We start from the raw sequence: 11,003 nt of genomic DNA, 5'->3' as shown, positions 1-11,003 counted from the left end.
TTAAACTAGGGCATGGGGAAAAGCAGCAGGTTTGGGAGTTACTTGAAATTTTTGAGACAGAGAATACGGAGTGACACTGAAGGAGGTAAGAAAATGGCATTGCACATGAACTGTGACAAAGTAGGGAATGGCATCAGATTGAAAGGAAAGTACATAAAGTTCCACTTGATCCATTCAAGCTTAAATTGCCAACAACATAATTGGCAGAGGTGGTCTCAGGTGCAGGCAAGTGTGCAAAGCTCAGGTGGGGACACTTGTAGGAGGGAGATGTGGGTGTCAGTGACATAAACTTGGAAGAAGGCACATGGGCAAAAAAGAGATGCCCCAGTAATGAAGCAGGGATGGAGAGGGGGTAAAACACCATAGTGTGGGACTGTACAGAAAATGAGATGGTAGGTGTGTTGTAGCAAATGAGATAAGGAACAGCTTAGCAACAAGAATGGTAAAAATATAGATTCTTGGAGCAATTAAGTGATCTTGGCTGCTCTCCTGCTGAGGCACTGGCATGGATGCATTTGTTAGATCTGGTGGGACAGCAGCACAAAGTGGTTATCTATTTGGGAGCAATTGTCATATTATTGTTCATATGCTCTGAAAAATGTATTTAGCGGTTGCTGCAGCCAATTTTCAAATGCTAACTTAGCCATTATCCTCACTTTTTATGGCTCAAAATATGAGTCCACATTATGGATTTGTGCTTTGAAAACCAGCAACTTATCACTACATTTTTATGGACTTCTACAACCCAATGTGTGTTGATAGCCCTCTTAGATTTTTTTTTTTAATATCAAAATTGTCTTATCCTTATGGGGCCTATAATCTTTTCTCTAATCAATTCCCTCTTGTTTTCTCAGCCAAAAGAATCTGTATGATTCCTTTTTGGGGATATGCAAGAGAGGTTAGCTGAAGTTACTCGTCCTTACTCAATGCTCTTGAACCAGGTTTGTGCTGCCTGCTCTTCTCGGTCGTTTCTGTGGGCAGGAAGATATTGCCTGTTCTGCAGTCTCTCAGACACTCTTTGGTGGACACTTAGAACAGGGTGATGCTCTCCTGGAAATTTCTGAGGCCATGTGAATGCATAAGAGAGACAGACTCGCTGTAATGAGCTTCACTTCCTTTTTGCTCTTGTACAAACCGAGTCTCTCTAACCATTCTGCTTAACAAACAAGTCCTGTTCTCTTGCTTCCAAATTTTTATTGTCTTTGGAGGCATATTGATGTTCACCTGCCCAGATATCTTTACAGCTACTAATGAAAAAATACCTACATTAACAACATAGACACAAGTGCACCTTGGGATGAATGTATTATTTATAAAGACTTACCATCACACCCCTCACAGTTACATTTTATGCTGCTTGTGGGTGTACTCCTGTGTCTTGTTGGCAATGCAATTAGTTGCACTGTGGGAGATTCCCAGGTTCAAAGCCAGGCATGTAAAATCTATTTCACCCCTTTTTAATATGTGGGTCTTTTTGTAAACGAAAAGAAAAAACCCAAAATCATGGCACCCCTTCACAAACAAAGCAGAATAACACTATTTGTGAAAATCCTTACAAAGTCAGATCCAGCCTCTGCTGCTGCTTTTTATACGTTACAGCTCAGCATAGTTGTACTAGGCCAGTACTGCTCTGCAGGTGGAAGTGTGAGGGCCATTGAACACTTTAAGTTTTTCCAGTGGATCACAATTACAGAAACATCTGTGCTAAATAACTTTGTGCAGATGCACTGTGAAAATTCAGTGTTCAATAGCCCTCAACATTTCTAATTTCTTACTTGTGGTGGTGTAGTTTAGAAGTTGCACATTGGGTTGCAGTATGAAGCATATTGGAAACATTTGTGAAGGGCCTTTGCAGAATGCTTATGCTGCAGTGAAAGTGCTCCCAAGCGCTTTTGTTTCTTTATTTAGACTTATTCCATTTGAAAATGGACAAAATGCATGCTAAGGATACTGTTGATATAATGCTGCGTGAGACAGTGCAGAGGTCTGGGATGGTTGGTTTGAAAAAATACTAAAATCAAAATTCTTTTGTTAAACTGGGTACAGAAGGGAAACTTGGAAAAGCTGAGTTTTAACTATTCAATGCTACAATGAGGTCATACCATTTGAAGAAGTTGAATGCATATGTTTCCTCAGGAAACATATTCCCTACCTCTGTTCTCTTTCCTCTAGGTGCTCTATATTAGAGCAGCAGAAACCAACTAAAATATTGAGGAACCCAGGGGCAGTTCTATGAGTGCTTTGGATGGTTCCAAGCTTAACTTCCATAAAACAACGAGAAGGTCTAAATGCAGGTAGTGTTTTGGTGCTTCCTTTTAAGGGGTTGGTTTAATCTTTAACATGATCCATGGAAATGCTTTAAACGGGTCTGGATTCCTGCTTCAGTGGTGTCTGCAACACAGGAATGATTTGCTGGAATCTTTTTCCATGAGACAACCACTGAGGGACTTGTAGTACTTTTCTCCTTCATCAGGATATCTATGAAATTGTCTGGACTGGAGTTAACTATCTATTTCCAATTTGAGCCTGGTCTGTTGGGATAGGCAGCAAAAGGGACAAGTTGTGCTACAAGTAGTGTGATATTTATCCTCTGTTCCTCATAGGCTGAGCTTATCCCATATCATGGCAGTCAGCCCAGCTCAGCAAAAGCCATTTCCACTTCATTTCTCAATGTCTGATTTTGCTTCCATTGAAGTTAATGGCAAAACTCCCACTGTCTTCAAGTGCAGAGGGATCAGATATTCAGAGAGGTTGGCTACACTTTTTATGCTTTCATCTACTTGGAAGTCAAATTTTGCACTTAACTTCTTTTGATCTCTTTGGAAAACTCAAGCTCTACTTATTTTCTCCCAACTATTTCTGTAGCTTGATGTTACACATTTCTGTGATTTTACTGGTTAGATGGAACTTGTTATTTCTATTTTATGTATTGTTTCATAGAGTAATTTCACTTTAATGACAGACTAGAAATTTGTTTCCCTGTGATCAGATTTTGTTGCTGTACTTTAAATCACTGCAACCTTCCTGTGGACTTAGGCTCTTGTTGACAAAGGTCATAATGACTGGCCATACATAATTATTTGTGTTAATGAAATACTTGGCTGCATTTATGGTCCATTCAGAAACAAGTATGAGTCTGATAGAGACAAATATGTTTTTCAGTGTGGATTTACATACATTTATGGATTAGAATCAGGCATTCCTCCTTTTATAGTCAGTGTAGGTTTAACTAGGTTAAAAGGTTTTCCTGAATATTTATCCAGACATTTCTTTGGAAATAAGCTTCTGGTTTAAGTTTTGCACAAATTAAAAAGTACACAAAAACTGGAGGAGGAGAGGAGAAGAGAGTTGAAAAGAAATGAAAAACTAAGTATATTTAAGTTTTAGGGCTTACAAACTCCCAAATTTCAGAGCTTTGTGAAATTAAAAGGTTAGCTATGAATAACCACAATCAAATCTTTTCTTTTGTCCACATTTAATTCAAATGAGATTGCTCCATATTGACTTCTAATGCTAAAAGGCCACCCATCATGGAATCCCTGCAGCCAATGAAGCAAGCAAGTGAATGCTTTCTTAAATGATGCTAATCAGTCCAGAGAGGCCTGCCCTCTATCCCCATCAGTATTCTGTAATTCAGATGTGCTGATAACCTGAAATTGAATGTGTCAGTATGCAGACATGTGAAGAAAAAAGGAAACTAAAAGGCAAAAGAGGCAGCTATAGAGACAATGCCTGTTTGATTTTTTTTTCTTTTAAGGGAAGAATAAAAGGAATAGTTAGTAGTTGTTCTTCAATGCTTACTGAGTGCTATACAGGAACATACAGAAAATTCATAAATAGGCTAGACAGCCAATTTCCAGATGGAGAAAAAATGAAAAAAATAAGTAAACAAAACAAATAAATAAAAAAAACCAAAAACAAACCACCCAACCTAACAAACCCTAGATGACAAAATAAAGTGTATTTTAGAAAGAGAATACCAACTGGTATTCCTAAAGTGTTTCTGTCTACCTAAAGATGTTCCAGTCTAAATGCTTGAAAAAGAGGGCTCTCAAACCCTTGTAGTATCCAGCAGAAGTCAGTTGCTACATCTTTTCTGCATCTTGATTTTTTCCAAAATTTAGATTTCAGCTGTTTTATATCACATCTGGTTTAAATTTTGAACAGACACTTTCATGTCAGATGCAGATTTTCTTCCAAAAATTATACATTTGCTGTTGTATTAGATAATGTTGTATCAAAAAATAGATCAATTTATAAATTTTTTGATTCTTCCTTCAACATAATAATTATGTAGCTTTCTGAAATAATTTTTGCAGAAACTTTGGTCTCCTTCAAGCCTGTTGTGCATGTGTAAGGGGAGGCACACATCTGAAGGCAGAACTGGGTCCTTTGTTCTTCAAATGTTCTGCTGCTTCTCATAATGTATGTTGAAGATGTTGCTTCAATTTGGATTTGACCCTTTGGGCTCGTACTCAAGTTCTGCCTCATATTTTGCAAAAAGGAGCATTGGAATATATGCTCTTATTGCATAGAAATGTATGATGTAAAAACTCTGTCATTTATGTTTTTCATTATGGGAAGTAGTGGAAGATCTTTCTCCTTTGACAGCTTCTATCACAAATTTATCAGAGAGAGGAATAATACTGGTGGTAGTGCAGAGTTGAAATCTGGGGCATTGAGGGAAGATGTGTTAACTAAATTATACTGCGACAGTTTGCTTATGGGAGTCCTAGTGGGTGGTGCTGTTGAAAGCCATGTAGCTTTTCTTGTCAATGGCTTGCAATGGAGACAATGTCAGTGTCTCCATTAATAATGGGAAGTGGGGGCATCAGGAAGAAGGACAGCTGGTCCCAGTTTAGTGAGTAGGTCAGCTGGCAAACCTGGGCAAGGAGCATGGTCTCTTGAACACAGAACAACCTACCGGGGTGCTGTCAGCCCTTGGTGCTGTTCCCAAGGCCTGGATGTGCTGTTGGAGGTGCATTGTCCAGCTGTGTGGAGCAGCTGTGCTGGGCCTGGGGGAAGCTCGGTGGCCGTGGGCTCCCCTGGCCTGCAGGTGAACAAGTGTGTGGCTGCAGGTGACTGTGGTGGCCATGACCCAGAACTTAGCATTGGGGAAGCTGTTGAAAAAGGAACAGTTCCCATCTTGAACCCATCTTGAATGTTATTATTTGTCACTCTGGCTGCAGTTATGGGGCACCTGCAGACCTTGTTGTAGCTACAACTGTTTGAGGCTGCTATGGAGCAATCTGTTGGGAAAGATGATTTTTTCCCAATTCCAGTTAAAGATTAGTATACTTTTCGGGTCTGACTGAAAGTATTTTAAAGGTTTTGGTAACTGCTTTAACTCCAGAGGACTCTGGTGTGCAGTATTGTGTTCCTCAGTGCGCCCTCCAGGTCTGGAGCAGGAGTGGACAGAGGCTCTCATGGCTGCCCAGCTCTGCTCCCAAAACTGAGCTGTGAGCAGGGCACCAGATTCCCCACAGCTGGTGGGCAGGTTCCCGTTGACTTGCATGTGGATGGCCTAATGCTGCCACCATTAGCCTGATTTTCAGTGTGCTAAGGACTGCAGCTTCTGTTAATCAGTGGGATCTAAGTGTAATTAGCGTTTACTGAGGGACCACTCAGATGCCCTGCTGCCATGGCTTTCCAAGTCTGTTGATGGAATGGAAAGAGACCAAGAACCAAACCCTGTTCTCTGGTCCCCTGTCTGTCACCAGGAGATTAGAGGCTAGCCTGAACAGGATGGAAATGACATCCTGAATTTTAATTATTTATCTGTGCACTTTTTTATATCTTCTCATTGCTTGGATATTTCATCTTATCTTAAAAATATTTATTTGAAATTGTCAGTGATCAAAGGCTGGGAAACAAAACTGAGCTGGATATGATTTTTTTTTTCTTTTGGAGGAAATTGGAGTGTCAGGATAATTCTAGTGTATGCAAACTTTACAAGATGAAGCCTATCCAAATGCTACATCCTTAAGCATTATAGTAGAAGATTAAAACTAACATACATATATATGATCAATTTTACCTACCATGAAAATTCAAAGATAACTGGTATATCTTGTTTTTAATTCAAATTAAGTGATTTTTACTTGATCATTTTATATACACACATGCATGCACTCCCTCACAAGCACACGTCTGTGTACTGAATTGATAAAGAAAGAACTCTGGTTAAATAATCCACTTTTGTCTGACAACGGAATCAGTTATAGAGGTGCAAATATGCAGAAAGCTATTTGGAAATGCATCCTCGTAGTTGTCAGGTTTTATTATGCAGGAAGGTGTCATGTTTGTTACGAAGCTGAGTGCAGATGGCAGAGTGGAAGAAATGGATCACTAATTTTAACAATGATTAATGAACAGAGATAGAAAATGAATTACATTGGACTATCGGAGGCAAGAAATATTTTTGAGAAAATTTTGACTCATCTGCTGTGCTGTTCTCTGTAAATTATTTTCTGAAATTCTATATGTTGTCAACAGTTGACTGCATTTTCCATTACTGTCTATTTCTGTTCTTAAGTACTTTTGTGTTATTAGAGATACATAATTTAAAAATACCAATACATTCCTGATTACTTAGAGAAAGTATATGGTAACGGTATGAATGTTCCAAAGGCTCTGGCCACAAATGTCCTGTTCTATAATACTTTCTAATTCTTCACACTTTTATTGCTACACTAGAAATACTTAGCGACATTTTATCCTCTTATTAATAAAAGGAGGTGGCGGGGATGAGGAATCCTTCTGTGTTCTTTGTAAAGTAAGGGAAAAATGTAGACGCAAAGTTAACAATAAAATGCAGCCAAGTGGGTTAACGTGGTTTTAAGCTTACAGTGCTGATTCCACCATTTGTGATTTCACAGTCTAACTGGGAAAAACATACACACAGCTGCTTTTTAAATTGCTACCACCCACGTGCTCCCCTCCTTCACTCCAAACTCTGCTGGTGCATATGTGCTCCCCGCGCTTCCCCACGCGCTCAGGGCCAGTCTCGCGCATCCCCGGCTGCAGGGGGAGAACGGAAGTTGCGCTAAGTTATCATTTGTTGTTTATCCTTGTTTTACAACCTGCTGAGATGTGCAGCCTCCCCAGCTAAGCAGAGCCTCTTGCCGTTGGGATTCGAGGGCTGTGGGGCTCGCCCGTCCTCAAAGGAGGATTAGTTCTGCTTGGAAAGAGCTGTGTCCTCACCCCCTCTTCCTTCCAGTGTTAAAATATATATTAAATAGAAGAGAAAGGCAGCAAGTGAAACAGAATTAAATGTTTCCATTGTCAATTAGGGAGAGGTTCAGAAGTTGAGGTAAAATAGGGTCAAAGGCTGGCTGGGTCTCCAGCAGTGCTGTGAGGTGATTGCAGGGGGAAGGGAGGGAAAAGGGTCTGAGAGGTGAGATGCCTCATGCCCATGTTGCTGCCGTCTGGGAGGCATGCAGGTGAACTGTGTGAGAAGCCAGGGTATTCAGCAAAACAGTGTCTTGGTGTTTTTGGAAAGCTCCCTGGCATGTGTGCATAAAATCCCAGGATGATTTCACATCCTGGTTGCCTTTACATGGCATTGTGCTGACTCTCTCCTCTGGTCTCCAGGGCTGGACAATCTCCTGTGGTCTAGTTGTAGGTACTGGAAGGTAGAGGGTTGTGTTTTTGCTGTGTCTCTAGGGTGTCTGTTGTGTTGTTTTGGTGATCATCGTGCTGGTAAGCTTTGGCAATTCATTGCATGATGGTTAATTGCATTGCTACTACCTGATACTACACCCAAAGCAGAGCTTAGACCTCTGTAACAGGTTTTGTTCCAGGAAGGAAAGTGCCTCTCTTCCCATTTCACCTGAATTTGACCTGTCACTTCTCATTAACCATGTGTGGTAGGTGACTATGCTTCAGTCTACTGCCAAGACCTCCTCCTGTTGGATGCTTTATATTAACATAGCTGTCTGTACTTTCTGCTGTTTAAGGACCTGATCCTTTTACTTGTGTGAAGAGCTCATTCAAGAAATCTCATTGATTTCAAGAAGACTGTGTGCAAAAAAAGTGCTTGGCAGGATTCAGTCTCAGGCAAGCAGCTTTATTGCTAGAGTATCCTCTTCTCTGTATGCAAAATGATATCCTAAAGATTGCTTGCTGTTGTGTAAAAGAAAACAATAACTTCTGGGGTAGGTGTAAAATTATTCAATAAATTTGTACACTTTCCACATAAATGATCTCTTTTCTGCAACATCAGGCTCTGGTAGGAGACACATGTTCCCAATGAGATGTTGGGCTAGCAAGGAAATGGCAATTCCATGTCCATTGCCTCTCTTACAGGCATCAGGCTCAATCCTGCTGCTGCTATGGCACTTGTGATTTTTAGCCTTAGGAGTTCCAGGAGATGTGTGGTTTGAGAACTTCAGACTCAAGTTTCCAGGAGCTTTAGTCATAAGTACAGGTCTATATGATACTCATGAATGATTAACTCTATCTAAATTGTGCTTACACTTGCAGAAATACCTGAAAAATACACTGCTCTTCAAAATACACCAGGGGACATTTTCCTATAGCATTTTGAGTCGTGGAATACATAAAGTTACCTGGAGTAATTTGAACTTTTATCATTGGTTTGCTCAAGATTTGTGATTCCTTCCATATTCTGTTTAAAGATGTGCCTTAACCTTGCTAGAAAGTGTTAGAGAAAATTTAAAGTGACTTTATGAATGGCTCTAACTCTAGGATTTTGCATGTAATTATGGTCCTGATGGGAACATACTTTAGAAAAACATCTACTGGAACAATACAAGTCCTGCTCAGGTTACATAGCATATGCTAAACACTGTGAAAACATACCCTGTGCTTTAGTGAACAAGGTAGAAATGCTCCAGGGAGCCAATTTAGAATGTGACTTAAGGCATGCATGGCTTTTTGTCTGTGCTTCTTTTGGCAAACTGGTGAAACAGCAATGGTGGCTGGGAGTCCCTGGTAAGTCCCTGAGATTGCTGTGCCCAGACCCTCCTGAGAATGGGCAGTTGTCAGCTTTGGACTTTGCCTTTGTTTTAGAAAATTATTTTGCTCTCCTGCTTCTTTGTGTCTTTGCATGGCAGAGCTGAGTGTGGGATGTGGAACTTGGACAGAGGGACAAGGGAAATAATGAGGCTTTGACAAGCCACTGCTTTTCTTACAGCAATACTATTTTCCACCTTGGTAATAAACAGTTAAAATGTCTTTTTGTCTGTGTGTGTGTATAGGATCAATATATATGCAGTGAAGTGGCTGTGATCAATGTGCTGATTTAGGTTTTCAAAATTTCCTGTTTGATACTATAGTTCTACTTGAATATGTTACTATATATATGACATAGTTTTGTACTTATTAAGACATGTTATTTAACTGAATGTTGATAACATTGCAGACATGAGGGTATGGGTGTGAATAAAAATCCCCTGTGGTATTTCTTAGACCTCAAGCGGCTCATCTTAATTTCTTATGGCATCTTATTAGTTGAAGCTAATGCAAGTAACCTTAAATAAATTTTGCTTCACTGTTATATAAAAAGCAGGAAGCACAATGAAATAAAGTGTTTTTAAAGCATTAGTTTTCTTGGTGTGACAGATTATGTGCATAAACAATTGCAAAATATTTGTGAGACCGACACCTTGGTTATCACCATTATCTTTGACTTAACTTGAAATACTAGGGAAGAAGAGTTGGGTTTGCATTGACATTGATATTTTCCACTTGAGTGCTTCTGTCCTTATGTTCTTCAGGGAATATGCAATACTCTATTTTAGAACATTTGATACATTTATGTAATGTATATACATGCAAACTAAGGTGTATGTATAGCTGTTTTAAGTACAAAATATTGATACTAACATGAGCTATACCATGATCTAGAGGATATCTAGGAGGCCTGTCATACTTCTATTACTTCAGGTAAATAACTGATTGACCTTTGTGGTGTGCTGATACTTCACTAATCAGAACCTGAAATCTGTATAACAACACTTCATTTACTTGATAGACAAAAGAACAATTGCACTTGAAGTAATGTGATTTCTAAATAGACACTGCCTGTCAAAAATAAATGCATTAGAAGTAAAATGTAGCTCAAGGAGACAATTAGCAAACAGAGGTGACACTGTAAACAGGTGCACCCATTATTCCCAAAGCTTGTGGCAATATATTCACATCTTTTAGACTGATGGAAGATCATGTGACAGTTTGGTGAATTATCTATCTGTATCATCTGACTGATGAAGCCTGCTGCAGTTGCAGATCATTTAAAAATGCATCTCACAAATTACATGGTAGCTGGGAAAAATGCAGGTTTTTCTGAACAATGCTTTTCTAAAGCTATGTGCTGGAATACCTAATTTTTCTTTGAAAGGATGTAGACCATTTCATTATGCTATGTATACAGTCAGTTAAGGTTGTGCAAATTCATTACAATGTTTGTTAATCTATAAAACATTTTCTATTCCGGTTTTAGTGACATTGAATATTTTTTTATGTGCTATTTCTGAAACATTTTTTCCTAAGAGCTGAAAGGGAATAACACATTTTTATATAGACTTCTTAAATCGCTACTTATCAAGGAAGATTTGAGATGAGAACATTTGACCTACATCTTTTTGCGGGTTATTGGATTTTTTTCTACATAGAGAATGTAAAACAAACAAGAAAGGATCTATAAACAAACTCCCTCTTTCTTTCTCTACTAGACTGTGATGAGAGCAGTAACACTCATGAAATGTCCTCGTATGTGATATGGTGAAAACTGTCTCAGATGGTGTTTTGTAATTTCATGTACTAACTAGATAGTTAGGAATGAAAAATGCATTTTCCTAAGCTATCATTTCATAAGTATTTTATTTTTTCTTCTCTTTAAAACTGTCAATTGATGATTTTTTTTTCTAGAAGTAGAATTGAGTTGTGTATGAGTGCATAGTTGTTGCTCCTGGTGGCAATTAGGCTCCAACACCTTAACAACTCTTCTACACTCCAGCACTCCCTTAACACCTGACCAT

The sequence above is a fragment of the Molothrus aeneus genome, chromosome 11 (genome assembly GCF_037042795.1).
Source record: "Molothrus aeneus isolate 106 chromosome 11, BPBGC_Maene_1.0, whole genome shotgun sequence".
Classification (NCBI taxonomy): domain Eukaryota; kingdom Metazoa; phylum Chordata; class Aves; order Passeriformes; family Icteridae; genus Molothrus; species Molothrus aeneus.
This window is presented reverse-complemented; position numbering follows the sequence as displayed.